The sequence below is a fragment of the Nerophis lumbriciformis genome, linkage group LG13 (genome assembly GCF_033978685.3).
Source record: "Nerophis lumbriciformis linkage group LG13, RoL_Nlum_v2.1, whole genome shotgun sequence".
Classification (NCBI taxonomy): Eukaryota; Metazoa; Chordata; class Actinopteri; order Syngnathiformes; family Syngnathidae; genus Nerophis; species Nerophis lumbriciformis.
In genome coordinates, this window is record NC_084560.2 from 1,763,974 (window position 1) to 1,786,854 (window position 22,881).

General features: G+C 38.1%; 1 protein-coding gene across 1 annotated transcript in view; it reads left to right on the forward strand.

The window, feature by feature from the left end:
• Positions 1 to 3,563: 3,563 nt before the first annotated feature.
• LOC133613902 (gamma-crystallin M3-like) overlaps positions 3,564 to 22,881 on the forward strand; it is a 42,200-nt gene continuing 22,882 nt past the window's right edge. The window contains exon 1 of the mRNA XM_061971798.2: positions 3,564 to 3,656. The gene's annotated coding sequence lies outside the window, so the exon portion shown is untranslated. The remainder of the gene's footprint in view (positions 3,657 to 22,881) is intronic.

The window sequence follows — 22,881 nt, forward strand, 5'->3', positions numbered from 1 at the left end:
TCACCATGTCAAAAGATGACATGAGTTGTTACAAGAGAAAAAGATCAGGGTCTAACAAAATGTTTTTTTTTTTACCTCAATTTCTTTTTTGTTTTTTTCAGTTTCTGCAATCTGATTGTCTAGACGTTCTTCCAGAGTTTTCAGCTTGTCCAGATGTTCTTCTTCCAGAGTCTTCATTTTGTCCAGGCGTTCTTCTTCCAGAGTCTTCATCGTGTCCAGACGTTCTTCCAGAGTCTTCATTGTGTCCAGACGTTCTTCTTCCAGAGTCTTCATCATGTCGACAAATAATGTGAGTTTTTACAAGAGAAAAAAACTCAGGTGCAAAAATATGTTTTTATATACCTTAATTTCCTTTTTGTTGTTTGCAGCTTCTGCAATCTGATTGTCCAGACGTTCTTTCAGAGTCTTTATCTTGTCCAGATGTTCTTCTTCCATAGTTTTAATCTTGCCCAGACGTTCATCTTCCAGAGTCTTCATCGTGTCCAGACGTTCATTTTCCAAGGTTTTCATTGTGTCGAGATGTTCTTCCAGAGTCTTTTGACAAATGACGCTTAGGGTCTAATTTAACCAAGTGTTAAACATATTTTTGTACCTCAATTTCCTTTTTGTTGTTTGCAGTTTTTTCAATCTGATTGTCCAGACGCTCTTCCAGAGTCTTCATTGTGTCCAGACATTCTTTTTCCAGGGTCTTCATCGTGTCCAGACGTTCTTTTTCCAGGGTCTTCATCTTGTCCAGACGTTCTTTTTCCAGAGTCTTCACCATGTCAACAGATGACATGAGTTGTTACAGGAAAAAAAAATCAGGGTCTAACAAAATGGTTTTTTTTACCTCAATTGTTTTGTTTTTTGCAGTTTCTGCAATCTGATTGTCCAGACGTTCTTCCAGAGTTTTCAGCTTGTCTAGACGTTCTTCTTCCAGAGTCTTCATTGTGTCCAGACGTTCTTCTTCCAGAGTCTTCATTTTGTCCAGACATTCTTCCAGATTCTTCATTTTGCCCAGGTGTTCTTCTTCCAGGGTCTTCATCGTGTCAACAAATGACATGAGTTGTTACAAGAGAAAAAAATCAGGTTCCAACAAATGTTTTTTTACCTCAATTTCTTTTTTGTTTTTTGCAGTTTCTGCAATCTGATTGTCTAGACGTTCTTCCAGAGTTTTCAGCTTGTCTAGACGGTCTTCTTCCAGAGTCTTCATCGTGTCCAGACGTTCGTCTTCCAGAGTCTTCATCGTGTCCAGACGTTCTTCTTCCAGAGTCTTCATTTTGTCCAGACATTTTTCCAGATTCTTAATTTTGTCCAGATGTTCTTCTTCCAGATACTTCATTTTGTCCAGGCGTTCTTCTTCCAGAGTCTTCATCATGTCCAGACGTTCTTTTTCCAAAGTCTTCATCTTGTCCAGCCGTTCTTCCAGAGTCTTCATCATGTCGACAAATTATGTGATTTTTTTACAAGAGAAAAAAAATGAGGTGCAAAAATATGTTTTTACCTCAATTTCCTCTTTGTTGTTTGCAGCTTCTGCAATCTGATTGTCCAGACGTCCTTCCAGAGTCTTTATCTTGTCCAGACGTTCTTCTTCCAGAGTTTTAATCTTGTCCAGACGTTCATCTTCCAGAGTCTTCATCGTGTCCAAACGTTCTTTTTCCAAGGTTTTCATTGTGTCTAGATGTTCTTCCAGAGTCTGTTGACAAATGACACTTAGGGTCTAATTTAACCAAGTGTTAAAAATACATTAGTACCTGAATTTCCTTTTTGTTATTTGCAGTTTCTGCAATCTGATTGTCCAGACGCTCTTCCAGAGTCTTTATCTTGTCAAAACGGTCTTCTTCCAGATTCTTTGTCGTGTCCAGACGTCCTTCCAGAGCCTTCATCTTGTCTCGACGTTCTTCTTCCAGAGTCTTCATCGTGTCCAGCCGTTCTTTTTCCAAGGTTTTCATTGTGTCTAGATGTTCTTCCAGAGTCTTCACCATGTCGACAAATGACATGGGTTTTTAAAGAGAAAATAATTAGGGTTAAATGGTTTAATTTAACCAATTATACCTCAATATCCTTTTTGTTGTTTGCAGTTTCTGCAATCTGATTGTCCAGACGCTCCTCCAGAGTCTTCATCTTGTCTCGACGTTCTTCTTCCAGAGTCTTCATCGTGTCCAGCCGTTCTTTTTCCAAGGTTTTCATCGTGTCTAGATGTTCTTCCAGAGTCTTCACCATGTCAACAAAGGACATGGGTTTTTAAAGAGAAAACAATTAGGGTTAAATGGTTTAATTTAACCAATCATACCTCAATTTCCTTTTTGTTGTTTGCAGTTTCTGCAATCTGATTGTCCAGACGCTCCTCCAGAGTCTTCATCTTGTCTCGACGTTTTTCTTCCAGAGTCCTTGTCCTTTCCAAATGTTCTTTTTCCAGATTCTTCATCGTGTCCACAAGTGACTTGAGTGTCTATAAGAAAAAGATCAGTCCAACTCTTTGAACAAGTGCAAAAATGTGTTGTTGTTTTTTACCTCAATTTCCTTCGAGTTGTCTGCAGCCAGTCTATGCTGTAGGAGAAAACGTTTTGTGTCAACTTGATCCAGTATTCATCATCCATGTCTGCAAATGAGGTGTAATAGAGTAGTTTTACGTAAAAAGAAGGTAAGTATATCTGCATCCAAGACGGGATGATGCTGCCATCCGACATTATAGTGAAGATGATTCTAAGGATGTGGAACACGATGAGGAAGGTAATGATGGAGATGGTTCCAAGGATGAAGGGCGAGTGGGTGGAGGTCATGTCGACTAAATTATTGAGCTCCATAGTCCAACCTCTTCTGTGATCTGGCCTGAAAATGGAAAAAAAACCCACAAGCAAATGAGAACCTCTCTTTAAGAACAACAAACAAAAAGTTCCTTGACGTTGCTGTATATAAAATGCTTTTGTATTACTAGTATTTATTTGCCCGGGGTCAGGGTTCCTTCCTTTTTGACCTCCTGTTCACAACTAAGGAGTCTGCATGTGTGAAGATGTTTTATAGAAAGTAAAACATTTATATAAAGGTTTGAACAAGGTCAAGAAGAAGTAAAAACTATTTTGCATTCATTCAGCACTGAAATGATGGAGCTGTCGACTACTTCGGTATCCCGATATCTTCTCCATAGATGTTTGTGGAGGTCACTGACATCACCACTCCTTTTCAGAGTTTTAGACAGTTTATTTTTCACAAATGTGCAAAGTCTCTTGGTGCTTTTCAGCCGTTGCCTGTTCTGTTTGTCAGTCTCGCTCTCTCTCTCGTTCGTGCTCCGCCATCAACCACCCTTCTCCTTCCCGGCTGCTGCCTTTAACAGAGCGACAGGTGATTAGGTAAACGCGCCCAGGTGGGCCGTCTACGCACCTGTCGCTGATCTCGAGGCTGGTCCTGGCACACCCCGCTTCGCTGCAGGTTTTATTCAATATTATCATTGAACTCGTGAAAGTTAACAGAGGGTGTCAGGTGTGCTCACCTGGTGTACTGATGACCGAGTCCAGTGACGGATGACAGGTCCGAGTCCAGTGACAGGTGACAGGTCCGATCCAGTGACGTGTGACAGGTCCGATCCAGTGACGTGTGACAGGTCTAAGTTCAGTGACGTGTGTATGGTGAACTGAACTGGATCTAGGACCTGGGGGACAACAATCAGTGACAGACAGGTGAGCTGGTGGTGCAGGTGTGGGGAGATTACCAGGTTGTCGGACAACGTGCAGCACGCCATGTTTGCGACGTTTGCGCGCGTGTGGCGGCACGTCCTCTATGACATCATAACACCCCCCCCCCAACCAGAGGACTCAGACAGACTTCAAAGCCAAGAGACACTAGTCCCAAGATCTGGTTTCTGGTTCTGGTTTCTGGTTTCATGATCGTACATGCTAACAGCTTTTCTTGACGTCTTTCATCTAAGACCATGTTCATCCCTTTCAATGATTCAAAGGCTTTGAGGTGGGTGAGCTCACCCTTATAGTCCGGGAAATACGGTAAACAAAACACCGGCGGAAAGCGACAATCAGTAAAAAAAAATGAAATTAGATAAAAGAACATGCGCCATTTGCCGTCCTTTCTGTTTTCAATGCGTAAAAAGACAGAAAAAGTGTGTTAACGCCAACACTGCTCATCTCTTCTATATGTACCAGTCCTTTGTGGCAGTGGTCCTCAGCCACCGGTCCTGGGGCCGGTACCAGTCCGTGACGCATTTGCTAGCAAGCCGCACAGCAACATGAATTGTGTGAATGCTCCAAAGCAATCACACAATTAATATGCTTTTCCATCCATCCATCCATCCATCTTCTTCCGCTTATCCGAGGTCGGGTCGCGTTGGCAGCAGCCTAAGCAGGGAAGCCCAGACTTCCCTCTCCCCAGCCACTTCGTCCAGCTCCTCCCGGGGGATCCAGAGGCGTTCCCAGGCCAGCCGGGAGACATAGTCTTCCCAACGTGTCCTGGGTCTTCCCCGTGGCCTCCTACTGGTCGGACGTGCCCTAAACACCCCCCGAGGGAGGCGATTGGGTGGCATCCTGACCAGATGCCCGAACCACCTCATCTGGCTCCTCTCGATGTGGAGGAGCAGCGGCTTTACTTTGAGCTCCCCCCGGATGACAGAGCTTCTCACCCTATCTCTAAGGGAGAGCCCTGCCACCCGGCGGAGGAAACTCATTTCGGCCGCTTGTACCCGTGATCTTGTCCTTTCGGTCATAACCCAAAGCTCATGACCATAGGTGAGGATGGGAACGTAGATCGACCGGTAAATTGAGAGCTTTGCCTTCCGGCTCAGCTCCTTCTTCACCACAACGGATCGATACAGCGTCCGCATTACTGAAGATGCCGCACCGATCCGCCTGTCGATCTCACCATCCACTCTTCCCTCACTCGTGAACAAGACTCCGAGGTACTTGAACTCCTCCACTTGGGGCAGGGTCTCCTCCCCAACCCGAAGATGGCATTCCACCCTTTTCCGGGCAAGAACCATGGACTCGGACTTGGAGGTGCTGATTCTCATCCCAGTCGCTTCACACTCGGCTGCGAACCGATCCAGCGAGAGCTGAAGATCCTGGCCAGATGAAGCCATCAGGACCACATCATCTGCAAAAAGCAGAGACCTAATCCTGCAGCCACCAAACCAGATCCCCTCAACGCCTTGACTGCGCCTAGAAATTCTGTCCATAAAAGTTATGAACAGAATCGGTAACAAAGGGCAGCCTTGGCGGAGTCCAACCCTCACTGGAAACGGGTCCGACTTACTGCCGGCAATGCGGACCAAGCTCTGACACTGATCATACAGGGAGCGGACCGCCAAAATCAGACAGTCCGATACCCCATACTCTCTGAGCACTCCCCACAGGACTTCCCGAGGGACACGGTCGAATGCCTTCTCCAAGTCCACAAAACACATGTAGACTGGTTGGGCAAACTCCCATGCACCCTCAAGGACCCTGCCGAGAGTATAGAGCTGGTCCACAGTTCCACGACCAGGACGAAAACCACACTGTTCCTCCTGAATCCGAGGTTCGACTATCCGGCGTAGCCTCCTCTCCAGTACACCTGAATGGACCTTACCGGGAAGGCTGAGGAGTGTGATCCCACGATAGTTAGAACACACCCTCCGGTTCCCCTTCTTAAAGAGAGGAACCACCACCCCGGTCTGCCAATCCAGAGGTACCGCCCCCGATGTCCACGCGATGCTGCAGAGTCTTGTCAACCAAGACAGCCCCACAGCATCCAGAGCCTTAAGGAACTCCGGGCGGATCTCATCCACCCCCGGGGCCTTGCCACCGAGGAGCTTTTTAACTACCTCAGCAACCTCAGCCCCAGAAATAGAAGAGCCCACCACAGATTCCCCAGGCACTGCTTCCTCATAGGAAGACGTGTTGGTGGGATTGAGGAGGTCTTCGAAGTATTCTCTCCACCGATCCACAACATCCGCAGTCGAGGTCAGCAGAACACCATCCTCACCATACACGGTGTTGATAGTGCACTGCTTCTCCTTCCTGAGGCGGCGGACGGTCCAGAATCGCTTAATATACTTTTCTACAACAAAATTCATCTTTTTAGTCAACTTCTTCTTCTTCTTCTCCAGATTTTGGCGCGCTCTACGTTCCACTTTTTTCATCCGATTCAAACTGTTCCATTCGCGGGTTTTCCCTTGACAGATTCCCCAAATTCTCAGATTTCCCAGAGTTCCAGTTTTTCCGGGACATTTTTCCCATTCAAAATGAATTGGAAATAATTTTTCAAACTTCCACCATTTCCACATTTTTCAACTGATGCAAATCATTCCACCTTCAACACATTCCACTCATCCTGGACATTCAAACTATTAGTTTTTCAAGTTCACAAAAAATTCCAGGAATTCCCGGAATTCCAGTTTTTTTCAAACCCTTTTTCTACCCTTTTTTCTGGCGACTACTACTCCCACATTTTTCAACCCACTTCAACCGTTCTACCATCAAAACATTTCGCTTAATTAGGACAAAAAACAAAGTTGTTATTCGAACTGGAAAAATTCCAGGTTTTCCAGAAATTCCAGGAATTCCTTAATACATTTCTTTCAATTAAAAATGTTACTACTTCAACATTTCTCGACCGATTTGAAAAATTCCAACACCAACCATTTCAACTCATTCAGAACATTCATTTTTTTTGCCTTTTCCCCAAAATTCCCACTTTTCCCGAAATCCCCAAAATTCCATGAAATTCCCATTAAAAAGAATGGGACATTTTTCAAAGTTCCACAACTCCCACTCAAACCGTTCCAACTTCAAAATATTCAGCCAGTTAAAGAATGGTGTGCGTCTTTTCAAAAACTGGGGGAAAAAAATCCCGGATTTCCAAGAATTTTTAGTTTTTTGGGACATTTTCCACATTCCAAAGGAATTATCCATTTTTCAAACTTCCACCATTCCCACGTTTTTCAACCTATTCAAACCACTCAACCTTCAACATATTCCACTCATCCTGGACATTCAATCTATTATTTTTTCAAGTTCAAAATTAATTCCAGGAATTCCCAGAATTCCAGTTTTTTCACACCCTTTTTTGACCCTCTTTTCTGGCAACTACTCCTTACACATTTTTCAACCCACTTCAACTGTTCCACCGTCAAAACATTCGTCTTAATCAGGACAAAAAACGAAGTTGTTTTTCGAAATGGAAAAATTCCTGGTTTTCCCGACATTCCAGGAATTCCTTATTAAAAATGTTACGACTTCAACATTTCTCGACCGATTTGAAAAAAATCCAACACCAACCATTTCAACTCATTCAGAACATTCACATTTTTGGGGGCATTTTCCATAAAATTCCCTCTTTTCCTGAAATCCCCAAAATTCCATGAAATTCCCATTGAAAAGAATGGGACATTTTTCAAAGTTCCACAACTCCAACTCAAGCCGTTCTAACTTCAAAATCTCAGCCTGTTTAAGAATTGTGTGCTCCCTTTCAAAAACGGAAAAATAAATTCCCGGATTTCCAAGAATTCTCAGTTTTAGGGATATTTTCCCCCTTCAAAATGAATGATACATTTTTCACACTTCCACAATTCCAACATTTTTCAACCGATTCAAATCATTCCAACTTCAACATATTCCACTCATCCTGGACATTCAAACTATTAGTTTTTCAAGCTCCAAAAATTTCCAGGAATTCACACAATTCCAGTTTTTTCAAACCCTTTGTTGACCCTTTTTTCTGGCGACTCCTTCTTCCACATTTTTCAACCCACTTCAACCGTTCCACCGTCAAAACATTTCGCTTAATCAGGACAAAAAACAAAGTTGTTATTTGAACTGGAAAAATTCCATGTTTTCCAGAAATTCCAGGAATTCCTTAATACCATTTCTTTCAATTAAAAATGTTACTACTTCAACATTTCTCGACCGATTTGAAAAATTCCAACACCAACCATTTCAACTCATTCAGAACATTCATTTTTTTGCATTTTCCTCAAAATTCTCACTTTTCCCGAAATCCCCAAAATTCCATGACATTCCCATTAAAAAGAATGGGACATTTTTCAAAGTTCCACAACTCCCACTCAAACCGTTCCAACTTCAAAATATTCAGCCAATTAAAGAATTGTGTGCTTCCTTTCAAAAACTGGAAAAAAAAATTCCGGATTTCCAAAAATTCTCAGTTTTTTGGGACATTTTCCACATTCCAAAGGAATTATCCATTTTTCAAACTTCCACCATTCCCACGTTTTTCAACCTATTCAAACCACTCAACCTTCAACATATTCCACTCATCCTGGACATTCAATCTATTATTTTTTCAAGTTCAAAATTAATTCCAGGAATTCCCAGAATTCCATTTTTTTCACACCCTTTTTTGACCCTTTTTTCTGGCAACTACTCCTTACACATTTTTCAACCCACTTCAACTGTTCCACCGTCAAAACATTCGTCTTAATCAGGACAAAAAACGAAGTTGTTTTTTGAACTGGAAAAATTCCCGGTTTTCCCGACATTCCAGGAATTCCTTATTAAAAACGTCACTACTTCAACATTTCTCGACCGATGTGAAAAAAATCCAACATTAACCATTTCAACTCATTCAGAAGATTCACATTTTTTGGGGCATTTTCCATAAAATTCCCTCTTTTCCCGAAATCCCCAAAATTCCATGAAATTCCCATTGAAAAGAATGGGACATTTTTCAAAGTTCCACAACTCCAACTCAAACCGTTCCAACTTCAAAATCTCAGCCTGTTCAAGAATTGTGTGCTCCCTTTCAAAAACTGAAAAATAAATTCCCGGATTTCCAAGAATTCTCAGTTTTTAGGGACATTTTTCCCATTCCAAATGACATGCATTTTTCACACTTCCACAATTCCAACCTTTTTCAACCGATTCAAATCATTCCACCTTCAACATATTCCACTCATCCTGGAAATTCAAACTATTAGTTTTTCAAGCTCCAAAAAATTCCAGGAATCCACACAATTCCAGTTTTTTCAAACCCTTTGTTGACCCTTTTTTCTGGCGACTCCTTCTTCCACATTTTTCAACCCACTTCAACCGTTCCACCGTCAAAACATTCCTCTTAATCAGGACAAAAAACAAAGTTGTTATTTGAACTGGAAAAATTCCATGTTTTCCAGAAATTCCAGGAATTCCTTAATACCATTTCTTTCAATTAAAAATGTTACTACTTCAACATTTCTCGACCGATTTGAAAAATTCCAACACCAACCATTTCAACTCATTCAGAACATTCATTTTTTTGCATTTTCCCCAAAATTCTCACTTTTCCCGAAATCCCCAAAATTCCATGACATTCCCATTAAAAAGAATGGGACATTTTTCAAAGTTCCACAACTCCAACTCAAACCGTTCTAACTTCAAAATCTCAGCCTGTTTAAGAATTGTGTGCTCCCTTTCAAAAACTGAAAAATAAATTCCCGGATTTCCAAGAATTCTCAGTTTTAGGGATATTTTCCCCCTTCAAAATGAATGATACATTTTTCACACTTCCACAATTCCAACATTTTTCAACCGATTCAAATCATTCCAACTTCAACATATTACACTCATCCTGGAGATTCAAACTATTAGTTTTTCAAGCTCCAAAAATTTCCAGGAATTCACACAATTCCAGTTTTTTCAAACCCTTTGTTGACCCTTTTTTCTGGCGACTCCTTCTTCCACATTTTTCAACCCACTTCAACCGTTCCACCGTCAAAACATTCCTCTTAATCAGGACAAAAAACAAAGTTGTTATTTGAACTGGAAAAATTCCATGTTTTCCAGAAATTCCAGGAATTCCTTAATACCATTTCTTTCAATTAAAAATGTTACTACTTCAACATTTCTCGACCGATTTGAAAAATTCCAACACCAACCATTTCAACTCATTCAGAACATTCATTTTTTTGCATTTTCCCCAAAATTCTCACTTTTCCCGAAATCCCCAAAATTCCATGACATTCCCATTAAAAAGAATGGGACATTTTTCAAAGTTCCACAACTCCCACTCAAACCGTTCCAACTTCAAAATATTCAGCCAATTAAAGAATTGTGTGCTTCCTTTCAAAAACTGGAAAAAAAAATTCCGGATTTCCAAAAATTCTCAGTTTTTTGGGACATTTTCCACATTCCAAAGGAATTATCCATTTTTCAAACTTCCACCATTCCCACGTTTTTCAACCTATTCAAACCACTCAACCTTCAACATATTCCACTCATCCTGGACATTCAATCTATTATTTTTTCAAGTTCAAAATTAATTCCAGGAATTCCCAGAATTCCAGTTTTTTCACACCCTTTTTTGACCCTCTTTTCTGGCAACTACTCCTTCCACATTTTTCAACCCACTTCAACTGTTCCACCGTCAAAACATTCGTCTTAATCAGGACAAAAAACGAAGTTGTTTTTCGAAATGGAAAAATTCCTGGTTTTCCCGACATTCCAGGAATTCCTTATTAAAAATGTTATGACTTCAACATTTCTCGACCGATTTGAAAAAAATCCAACACCAACCATTTCAACTCATTCAGAACATTCACATTTTTTATGGGGCATTTTCCATAAAATTCCCTCTTTTCCTGAAATCCCCAAAATTCCATGAAATTCCCATTGAAAAGAATGGGACATTTTTCAAAGTTCCACAACTCCAACTCAAACCGTTCTAACTTCAAAATCTCAGCCTGTTCAAGAATTGTGTGCTCCCTTTCAAAAACTGAAAAATAAATTCCCGGATTTCCAAGAATTCTCAGTTTTAGGGATATTTTCCCCCTTCAAAATGAATGATACATTTTTCACACTTCCACAATTCCAACCTTTTTCAACCGATTCAAATCATTCCAACTTCAACATATTCCACTCATCCTGGACATTCAAACTATTAGTTTTTCAAGCTCCAAAAAATTCCAGGAATTCACACAATTCCAGTTTTTTCAAACCCTTTGTTGACCCTTTTTTCTGGCGACTCCTTCTTCCACATTTTTCAACCCACTTCAACCGTTCCACCGTCAAAACATTCCTCTTAATCAGGACAAAAAACAAAGTTGTTATTTGAACTGGAAAAATTCCATGTTTTCCAGAAATTCCAGGAATTCCTTAATACTATTTCTTTCAATTAAAAATGTTACTACAACATTTCTCGACCGATTTGAAAAATTCCAACACCAACCATTTCAACTCATTCAGAACATTCATTTTTTTGCATTTTCCCCAAAATTCCCACTTTTCCCGAAATCCCCAAAATTCCATGACATTCCCATTAAAAAGAATGGGACATTTTTCAAAGTTCCACAACTCCCACTCAAACCGTTCCAACTTCAAAATATTCAGCCAATTAAAGAATTGTGTGCTTCCTTTCAAAAACTGGGAAAAAAATTTCCGGATTTCCAAAAATTCTCCGTTTTTTGGGACATTTTCCACATTCCAAAGGAATTATCCAGTTTTCAAACGTCCACCATTCCCACGTTTTTCAACCGATTCAAACCACTCAACCTTCAACATATTCCACTCATCCTGGACATTCAATCTATTATTTTTTCAAGTTCAAAATTAATTCCAGGAATTCCCAGAATTCTAGTTTTTTCACAGCCTTTTTTGACCCTTTTTTCTGGCAACTACTCCTTCCACATTTTTCAACCCACTTCAACTGTTCCACCGTCAAAACATTTGTCTTAATCAGGACAAAAAACGAAGTTGTTTTCCGAAATGGAAAAATTCCTGGTTTTCCCGACATTCCAGGAATTCCTTATTAAAAATGTTACGACTTCAACATTTCTCGACCGAATTGAAAAAAATCCAACACCAACCATTTCAACTCATTCAGAACATTCACATTTTTTATGGGGCATTTTCCATAAAATTTCCTCTTTTCCTGAAATCCCCAAAATTCCATGAAATTCCCATTGAAAAGAATGGGACATTTTTCAAAGTTCCACAACTCCAACTCAAACCGTTCTAACTTCAAAATCTCAGCCTGTTCAAGAATTGTGTGCTCCCTTTCGAAAACTGAAAAATAAATTCCCGGATTTCCAAGAATTCTCAGTTTTAGGGATATTTTCCCCCTTCAAAATGAATGATACATTTTTCACACTTCCACAATTCCAACATTTTTCAACCGATTCAAATCATTCCAACTTCAACATATTCCACTCATCCTGGACATTCAAACTATTAGTTTTTCAAGCTCCAAAAAATTCCAGGAATTCACACAATTCCAGTTTTTTCAAACCCTTTGTTGACCCTTTTTTCTGGCGACTCCTTCTTCCACATTTTTCAACCCACTTCAACCGTTCCACCGTCAAAACATTTCGCTTAATCAGGACAAAAAACAAAGTTGTTATTTGAACTGGAAAAATTCCATGTTTTCCAGAAATTCCAGGAATTCCTTAATACCATTTCTTTCAATTAAAAATGTTACTACTTCAACATTTCTCGACCGATTTGAAAAATTCCAACACCAACCATTTCAACTCATTCAGAACATTCATTTTTTTGCATTTTCCCCAAAATTCTCACTTTTCCCGAAATCCCCAAAATTCCATGACATTCCCATTAAAAAGAATGGGACATTTTTCAAAGTTCCACAACTCCCACTCAAACCGTTCCAACTTCAAAATATTCAGCCAATTAAAGAATTGTGTGCTTCCTTTCAAAAACTGGAAAAAAAAATTCCGGATTTCCAAAAATTCTCAGTTTTTTGGGACATTTTCCACATTCCAAAGGAATTATCCATTTTTCAAACTTCCACCATTCCCACGTTTTTCAACCTATTCAAACCACTCAACCTTCAACATATTCCACTCATCCTGGACATTCAATCTATTATTTTTTTCAAGTTCAAAATTAATTCCAGGAATTCCCAGAATTCCAGTTTTTTCACACCCTTTTTTTACCCTTTTTTCTGGCAACTACTCCTTACACATTTTTCAACCCACTTCAACTGTTCCGCCGTCAAAACATTCGTCTTAATCAGGACAAAAAACGAAGTTGTTTTTTGAACTGGAAAAATTCCCGGTTTTCCCGACATTCCAGGAATTCCTTATCAAAAACGTCACTACTTCAACATTTCTCGACCGATGTGAAAAAAATCCAACATTAACCATTTCAACTCATTCAGAAGATTCACATTTTTTGGGGCATTTTCCATAAAATTCCCTCTTTTCCCGAAATCCCCAAAATTCCATGAAATTCCCGTTGAAAAGAATGGGACATTTTTCAAAGTTCCACAACTCCAACTCAAACCGTTCCAACTTCAAAATCTCAGCCTGTTCAAGAATTGTGTGCTCCCTTTCAAAAACTGAAAAATAAATTCCCGGATTTCCAAAAATTCTCAGTTTTAGGGACATTTTCCCCATTCAAAATGAATGATCCATTTTTCACACTTCCACAATTCCAACATTTTTCAACCGATTCCAATCGCTCCACCTTCAACATATTTCATCCTGGACATCCAAACTATTAGTTTTTCAAGCTCCAAAAAATTCCAGGAATTCACACAATTCCAGTTTTTTCAAACTCTATGTTGACCCTTTTTTCTGGCGACTCCTTCTTCCACATTTTTCAACCCACTTCAACCGTTCCACCGTCAAAACATTCCTCTTAATCAGGACAAAAAACAAAGTTGTTATTTGAACTGGAAAAATTCCATGTTTTCCAGAAATTCCAGGAATTCCTTAATACCATTTCTTTCAATTAAAAATGTTACTACTTCAACATTTCTCGACCGATTTGAAAAATTCCAACACCAACCATTTCAACTCATTCAGAACATTCATTTTTTTGCATTTTCCTCAAAATTCCCACTTTTCCCGAAATCCCCAAAATTCCATGACATTCCCATTAAAAAGAATGGGACATTTTTCAAAGTTCCACAACTCCCACTCAAACCGTTCCAACTTCAAAATATTCAGCCAATTAAAGAATTGTGTGCTTCCTTTCAAAAACTGGAAAAAAAAATTCCGGATTTCCAAAAATTCTCAGTTTTTTGGGACCTTTTCCACATTCCAAAGGAATTATCCATTTTTCAAACTTCCACCATTCCCACGTTTTTCAACCTATTCAAACCACTCAACCTTCAACATATTCCACTCATCCTGGACATTCAATCTATTATTTTTTCAAGTTCAAAATTAATTCCAGGAATTCCCAGAATTCCAGTTTTTTCACACCCTTTTTTGACCCTTTTTTCTGGCAACTACTCCTTACACATTTTTCAACCCACTTCAACTGTTCCGCCGTCAAAACATTCGTCTTAATCAGGACAAAAAACGAAGTTGTTTTTTGAACTGGAAAAATTCCCGGTTTTCCCGACATTCCAGGAATTCCTTATTAAAAACGTCACTACTTCAACATTTCTCGACCGATGTGAAAAAAATCCAACATTAACCATTTCAACTCATTCAGAAGATTCACATTTTTTGGGGCATTTTCCATAAAATTCCCTCTTTTCCCGAAATCCCCAAAATTCCATGAAATTCCCATTGAAAAGAATGGGACATTTTTCAAAGTTCCACAACTCCAACTCAAACCGTTCTAACTTCAAAATCTCAGCCTGTTCAAGAATTGTGTGCTCCCTTTCAAAAACTGAAAAATAAATTCCCGGATTTCCAAGAATTCTCAGTTTTAGGGATATTTTCCCCCTTCAAAATGAATGATACATTTTTCACACTTCCACAATTCCAACATTTTTCAACCGATTCAAATCATTCCAACTTCAACATATTTCACTCATCCTGGAGATTCAAACTATAAGTTTTTCAAGCTCCAAAAATGTCCAGGAATTCACACAATTCCAGTTTTTTCAAACCCTTTGTTGACCCTTTTTTCTGGCGACTCCTTCTTCCACATTTTTCAACCCACTTCAACCGTTCTACCGTCAAAACATTCCTCTTAATCAGGACAAAAAAACAAAGTTGTTATTTGAACTGGAAAAATTCCATGTTTTCCAGAAATTCCAGGAATTCTTTAATACCATTTCTTTCAATTAAAAATGTTACTACTTCAACATTTCTCGACCGATTTGAAAAATTCCAACACCAACCATTTCAACTCATTCAGAACATTCATTTTTTTGCATTTTCCTCAAAATTCCCACTTTTCCCGAAATCCCCAAAATTCCATGACATTCCCATTAAAAAGAATGGGACATTTTTCAAAGTTCCACAACTCCCACTCAAACCGTTCCAACTTCAAAATATTCAGCCAATTAAAGAATTGTGTGCTTCCTTTCAAAAACTGGGGAAAAAAATTCCGGATTTCCAAAAATTCTCAGTTTTTTTGGGACATTTTCCACATTCCAAAGGAATTATCCATTTTTCAAACTTCCACCATTCCCACGTTTTTCAACCTATTCAAACCACTCAACCTTCAACATATTCCACTCATCCTGGACATTCAATCTATTATTTTTTCAAGTTCAAAATTAATTCCAGGAATTCCCAGAATTCCAGTTTTTTCACACCCTTTTTTGACCCTCTTTTCTGGCAACTACTCCTTCCACATTTTTCAACCCACTTCAACTGTTCCACCGTCAAAACATTCGTCTTAATCAGGACAAAAAACGAAGTTGTTTTTCGAAATGGAAAAATTCCTGGTTTTCCTGACATTCCAGGAATTCCTTATTAAAAATGTTACGACTTCAACATTTCTCGACCGATTTGAAAAAAATCCAACACCAACCATTTCAACTCATTCAGAACATTCACATTTTTTTGGGCATTTTCCATAAAATTCCCTCTTTTCCTGAAATCCCCAAAATTCCATGAAATTCCCATTGAACAGAATAGGACATTTTTCAAAGTTCCACAACTCCAACTCAAGCCGTTCTAACTTCAAAATCTCAGCCTGTTTAAGAATTGTGTGCTCCCTTTCAAAAACTGAAAAATAAATTCCCGGATTTCCAAGAATTCTCAGTTTTAGGGATATTTTCCCCCTTCAAAATGAATGATACATTTTTCACACTTCCACAATTCCAACATTTTTCAACCGATTCAAATCATTCCAACTTCAACATATTCCACTCATCCTGGAGATTCAAACTATAAGTTTTTCAAGCTCCAAAAATTTCCAGGAATTCACACAATTCCAGTTTTTTCAAACCCTTTGTTGACCCTTTTTTCTGGCGACTCCTTCTTCCACATTTTTCAACCCACTTCAACCGTTCTACCGTCAAAACATTCCTCTTAATCAGGACAAAAAACAAAGTTGTTATTTGAACTGGAAAAATTCCATGTTTTCCAGAAATTCCAGGAATTCCTTAATACCATTTCTTTCAATTAAAAATGTTACTACTTCAACATTTCTCGACCGATTTGAAAAATTCCAACACCAACCATTTCAACTCATTCAGAACATTCATTTTTTTTCATTTCCCCCAAAATTCTCACTTTTCCCGAAATCCCCAAAATTCCATGACATTCCCATTAAAAAGAATGGGACATTTTTCAAAGTTCCACAACTCCCACTCAAACCGTTCCAACTTCAAAATATTCAGCCAATTAAAGAATTGTGTGCTTCCTTTCAAAAACTGGAAAAAACATTTCCGGATTTCCAAAAATTCTCCGTTTTTTGGGACATTTTCCACATTCCAAAGGAATTATCAATTTTTCAAACTTCCACCATTCCCACGTTTTTCAACCTATTCAAACCACTCAACCTTCAACATATTCCACTCATTCTGGACATTCAATCTATTATTTTTTCAAGTTCAAAATTAATTCCAGGAATTCCAAGAATTCCAGTTTTTTTCACACCCTTTTTTGACCCTTTTTTCTGGCAACTACTCCTTACACATTTTTCAACCCACTTCAACTGTTCCACCGTCAAAACATTCGTCTTAATCAGGACAAAAAACGAAGTTGTTTTTCGAAATGGAAAGATTCCTGGTTTTCCCGAAATTCCAGGAATTCCTTATTAAAAATGTTACGACTTCAACATTTCTCGACCGATTTGAAAAAAATCCAACACCAACCATTTCAACTCATTCAGAACATTCACATTTTTTGGGGCATTTTCCATAAAATTCCCTCTTTTCCTGAAATCCCCAAAATTCCATGAAATTCCCATTGAAAAGAATGGGACATTTTTCAAAGTTCCACAACTCCAACTCAAGCCGTTCTAACTTCAAAATCTCAGCCTGTTCAAGAATTGTGTGCTCCCTTTCAAAAACTGAAAAATAAATTCCCGGATTTCCAAGAATTCTCAGTTTTAGGGATATTTTCCCCCTTCAAAATGAATGATACATTTTTCACACTTCCACAATTCCAACATTTTTCAACCGATTCAAATCATTCCAACTTCAACATATTCCACTCATCCTGGAGATTCAAACTATAAGTTTTTCAAGCTCCAAAAATTTCCAGGAATTCACACAATTCCAGTTTTTTCAAACCCTTTGTTGAACCTTTTTTCTGGCGACTCCTTCTTCCACATTTTTCAACCCACTTCAACCGTTCTACCGTCAAAACATTCCTCTTAATCAGGACAAAAAACAAAGTTGTTATTTGAACTGGAAAAATTCCATGTTTTCCAGAAATTCCAGGAATTCCTTAATACCATTTCTTTCAATTAAAAATGTTACTACTTCAACATTTCTCGACCGATTTGAAAAATTCCAACACCAACCATTTCAACTCATTCAGAACATTCATTTTTTTGCATTTTCCCCAAAATTCTCACTTTTCCCGAAATCCCCAAAATTCCATTAAAATTCCCATTGTAAAGAATGGGACATTTTTCAAAGTTCCACAACTCCCACTCAAACCGTTCCAACTTCAAAATATTCAGCCAGTTAAAGAATTGTGTGCTTCCTTTCAAAAACTGGAAAAAACAATTCCGGATTTCCAAAAATTCTCAGTTTTTTGGGACATTTTCCACATTCCAAAGGAATTATCCATTTTTCAAACTTCCACCATTCCCACGTTTTTCAACCTATTCAAACCACTCAACCTTCAACATATTCCACTCATCCTGGACATTCAATCTATTATTTTTTCAAGTTCAAAATTAATTCCAGGAATTCCCAGAATTCCAGTTTTTTCACACCCTTTTTTGGCCCTTTTTTCTGGCAACTACTCCTTACACATTTTTCAACCCACTTCAACTGTTCCGCCGTCAAAACATTCGTCTTAATCAGGACAAAAAACGAAGTTGTTTTTTGAACTGGAAAAATTCCCGGTTTTCCCGACATTCCAGGAATTCCTTATTAAAAACGTCACTACTTCAACATTTCTCGACCGATGTGAAAAAAATCCAACATTAACCATTTCAACTCATTCAGAAGATTCACATTTTTTGGGGGATTTTCCATAAAATTCCCTCTTTTCCCGAAATCCCCAAAATTCCATGAAATTCCCATTGAAAAGAATGGGACATTTTTCAAAGTTCCACAACTCCAACTCAAACCGTTCCAACTTCAAAATCTCAGCCTGTTCAAGAATTGTGTGCTCCCTTTCAGAAACTGAAAGATAAATTCCCGGATTTCCAAAAATTCTCAGTTTTAGGGACATTTTCCCCATTCAAAATGAATGATCCATTTTTCACACTTCCACAATTCCAACATTTTTCAACCGATTCAAATCATTCCAACTTCAACATATTCCACTCATCCTGGACATTCAAACTATTAGTTTTTCAAGCTCCAAAAAATTCCAGGAATTCACACAATTCCAGTTTTTTCAAACCCTTTGTTGACCCTTTTTTCTGGCGACTCCTTCTTCCACATTTTTCAACCCACTTCAACCGTTCCACCGTCAAAACATTCCTCTTAATCAGGACAAAAAACAAAGTTGTTATTTGAACTGGAAAAATTCCATGTTTTCCAGAAATTCCAGGAATTCCTTAATACCATTTCTTTCAATTAAAAATTTTACTACTTCAACATTTCTCGACCGATTTGAAAAATTCCAACACCAACCATTTCAACTCATTCAGAACATTCATTTTTTTGCATTTTCCCCAAAATTCCCACTTTTCCCGAAATCCCCAAAATTCCATGACATTCCCATTAAAAAGAATGGGACATTTTTCAAAGTTCCACAACTCCCACTCAAACCGTTCCAACTTCAAAATATTCAGCCAATTAAAGAATTGTGTGCTTCCTTTCAAAAACTGGAAAAAAAAATTCCGGATTTCCAAAAATTCTCAGTTTTTTGGGACATTTTCCACATTCCAAAGGAATTATCCATTTTTCAAACTTCCACCATTCCCACGTTTTTCAACCTATTCAAACCACTCAACCTTCAACATATTCCACTCATCCTGGACATTCAATCTATTATTTTTTCAAGTTCAAAATTAATTCCAGGAATTCCCAGAATTCCATTTTTTTCACACCCTTTTTTGACCCTTTTTTCTGGCAACTACTCCTTACACATTTTTCAACCCACTTCAACTGTTCCACCGTCAAAACATTCATCTTAATTAGGACAAAAAACGAAGTTGTTTTTCGAAATGGAAAAATTCCTGGTTTTCCCGACATTCCAGGAATTCCTTATTAAAAACGTCACTACTTCAACATTTCTCGACCGATTTGAAAAAAATCCAACATCAACCATTTCAACTAATTCAGAACATTCACATTTTTTGGGGCATTTTCCATAAAATTCCCTCTTTTCCCGAAATCCCCAAAATTCCATGAAATTCCCATTGAAAAGTATAGGACATTTTTCAAAGTTCCACAACTCCAACTCAAACCGTTCCAACTTCAAAATCTCAGCCTGTTCAAGAATTGTGTGCTCCCTTTCAAAAACTGAAAAATAAATTCCCGGATTTCCAAGAATTCTCAGTTTTAGGGACATTTTCCCCATTCAAAATGAATGATCCATTTTTCACACTTCCACAATTCCAACATTTTTCAACCGATTCCAATCATTCCACCTTCAACATATTTCACTCATCCTGGACATTCAAACTATTAGTTTTTCAAGCTCCAAAAAATTCCAGGAATTCACACAATTCCAGTTTTTTCAAACCCTATGTTGACCCTTTTTTCTGGCGACTCCTTCCACATTTTTCAACCCACTTCAACCGTTCCACCGTCAAAACATTCCTCTTAATCAGGACAAAAAACAAAGTTGTTATTTGAACTGGAAAAATTCCATGTTTTCCAGAAATTCCAGGAATTCCTTAATACCATTTCTTTCAATTAAAAATGTTACTACTTCAACATTTCTCGACCAATTTGAAAAATTCCAACACCAACCATTTCAACTCATTCAGAACATTCATTTTTTTTTGCCTTTTCTCCAAAATTCCCACTTTTCCCGAAATCCCCAAAATTCCATTAAAATTCCCATTGTAAAGAATGGGACATTTTTCAAAGTTCCACAACTCCCACTCAAACCGTTCCAACTTCAAAATATTCAGCCAGTTAAAGAATTGTGTGCGTCCTTTCAAAAACTGGAAAAACAAATCCCGGATTTCCAAGAATTTTTATTTTTTTGGGACATTTTCCACATTCCAAAGGAATTATCCATTTTTCAAACTTCTACAATTCCCACGTTTTTCAACCGATTCAAACCACTCAACCTTCAACATATTCCACTCATCCTGGACATTCAATCTATTGTTTTTTCAAGTTCAAAAATAATTCCAGGAATTCCCAGAATAGGAATAGGACATTTTTCAAAATTCCACAACTCCAACTCAAACCGTTCCAACTTCAAAATCTCAGCCTGTTCAAGAATTGTGTGCTCCCTTTCAAAAACTGAAAAATAAATTCCCGGATTTCCAAAAATTCTCAGTTTTAGGGACATTTTCCCCATTCAAAATGAATGATCCATTTTTCACACTTCCACAATTCCAACATTTTTCAACCGATTCCAATCGCTCCACCTTCAACATATTTCATCCTGGACATCCAAACTATTAGTTTTTCAAGCTCCAAAAAATTCCAGGAATTCACACAATTCCAGTTTTTTCAAACTCTATGTTGACCCTTTTTTCTGGCGACTCCTTCTTCCACATTTTTCAACCCACTTCAACCGTTCTACCGTCAAAACATTCCTCTTAATCAGGACAAAAAACAAAGTTGTTATTTGAACTGGAAAAATTCCAGGAATTCCTTAATACCATTTCTTTCAATTAAAAATGTTACTACTTCAACATTTCTCGACCGATTTGAAAAATTCCAACACCAACCATTTCAACTCATTCAGAACATTCATTTTTTTGCATTTTCCTCAAAATTTCCACTTTTCCCGAAATCCCCAAAATTCCATGACATTCCCATTAAAAAGAATGGGACATTTTTCAAAGTTCCACAACTCCCACTCAAACCGTTCCAAATTCAAAATATTCAGCCAATTAAAGAATTGTGTGCTTCCTTTCAAAAACTGGAAAAAAAAATTCCGGATTTCCAAAAATTCTCATTTTTTTGGGACATTTTCCACATTCCAAAGGAATTATCCATTTTTCAAACTTCCACCATTCCCACGTTTTTCAACCTATTCAAACCACTCAACCTTCAACATATTCCACTCATCCTGGACATTCAATCTATTATTTTTTCAAGTTCAAAATTAATTCCAGGAATTCCCAGAATCCCTTTTTTGGCCCTTTTTTCTGGCAACTACTCCTTACACATTTTTCAACCCACTTCAACTGTTCCACCGTCAAAACATTCGTCTTAATCAGGACAAAAAACGAAGTTGTTTTTTGAACTGGAAAAATTCCCGGTTTTCCCGACATTCCAGGAATTCCTTATTAAAAACGTCACTACTTCAACATTTCTCGACCGATGTGAAAAAAATCCAACATTAACCATTTCAACTCATTCAGAAGATTCACATTTTTTGGGGCATTTTCCATAAAATTCCCTCTTTTCCCGAAATCCCCAAAATTCCATGAAATTCCCATTGAAAAGAATGGGACATTTTTCAAAGTTCCACAACTCCAACTCAAACCGTTCCAACTTCAAAATCTCAGCCTGTTCAAGAATTGTGTGCTCCCTTTCAAAAACTGAAAAATAAATTCCCGGATTTCCAAGAATTCTCAGTTTTTAGGGACATTTTTCCCATTCCAAATGACTTATGCATTTTTCACACTTCTACAATTCCAACCTTTTTCAACCGATTCAAATCATTCCACCTTCAACATATTCCACTCATCCTGGACATTCAAACTATTAGTTTTTCAATTTCACAAAAACTTCCAGGAATTCCCAGAATTCCAGTTTCTTTCAAACCCTTTTTCTACCCTTTTTTCTGGCGACTACTACTCCCACATTTTTCAACCCACTTCAACCGTTCCACCGTGAAAACATTCCTCTTAATCAGGACAAAAAACAAAGTTGTTATTTGAACTGGAAAAATTCCATGTTTTCCAGAAATTCCAGGAATTCCTTAATACCATTTCTTTCAATTAAAAATGTTACTACTTCAACATTTCTCGACCGATTTGAAAAAAATCCAACACCAACCATTTCAACTCATTCAGAACATTCACATTTTTTGGGGCATTTTCCATAAAATTCCCTCTTTTCCCAGAAAATCCCCGAAATTCTGTGAAATTCCAATTGAAAAGAATAGGACATTTTTCAAAGTTCCACAACTCCAACTCAAACCGTTCCAACTTCAAAATCTCAGCCTGTTCAAGAATTGTGTGCTCCCTTTCAAAAACTGAAAAATAAATTCCCGGATTTCCAAGAATTCTCAGTTTTAGGGACATTTTCCCCATTCAAAATGAATGATCCTTTTTTCACACTTCCACAATTCCAACATTTTTCAACCGATTCCAATCATTCCACCTTCAACATATTTCACTCATCCTGGCCATTCAAACTATTAGTTTTTCAAGCTCCCAAAAATTCCAGGAATTCACACAATTCCAGTTTTTTCAAACTCTATGTTGACCCTTTTTTCTGGCGACTCCTTCTTCCACATTTTTCAACCCACTTCAACTGTTCCACCGTCACAACATTTGTCTTAATCAG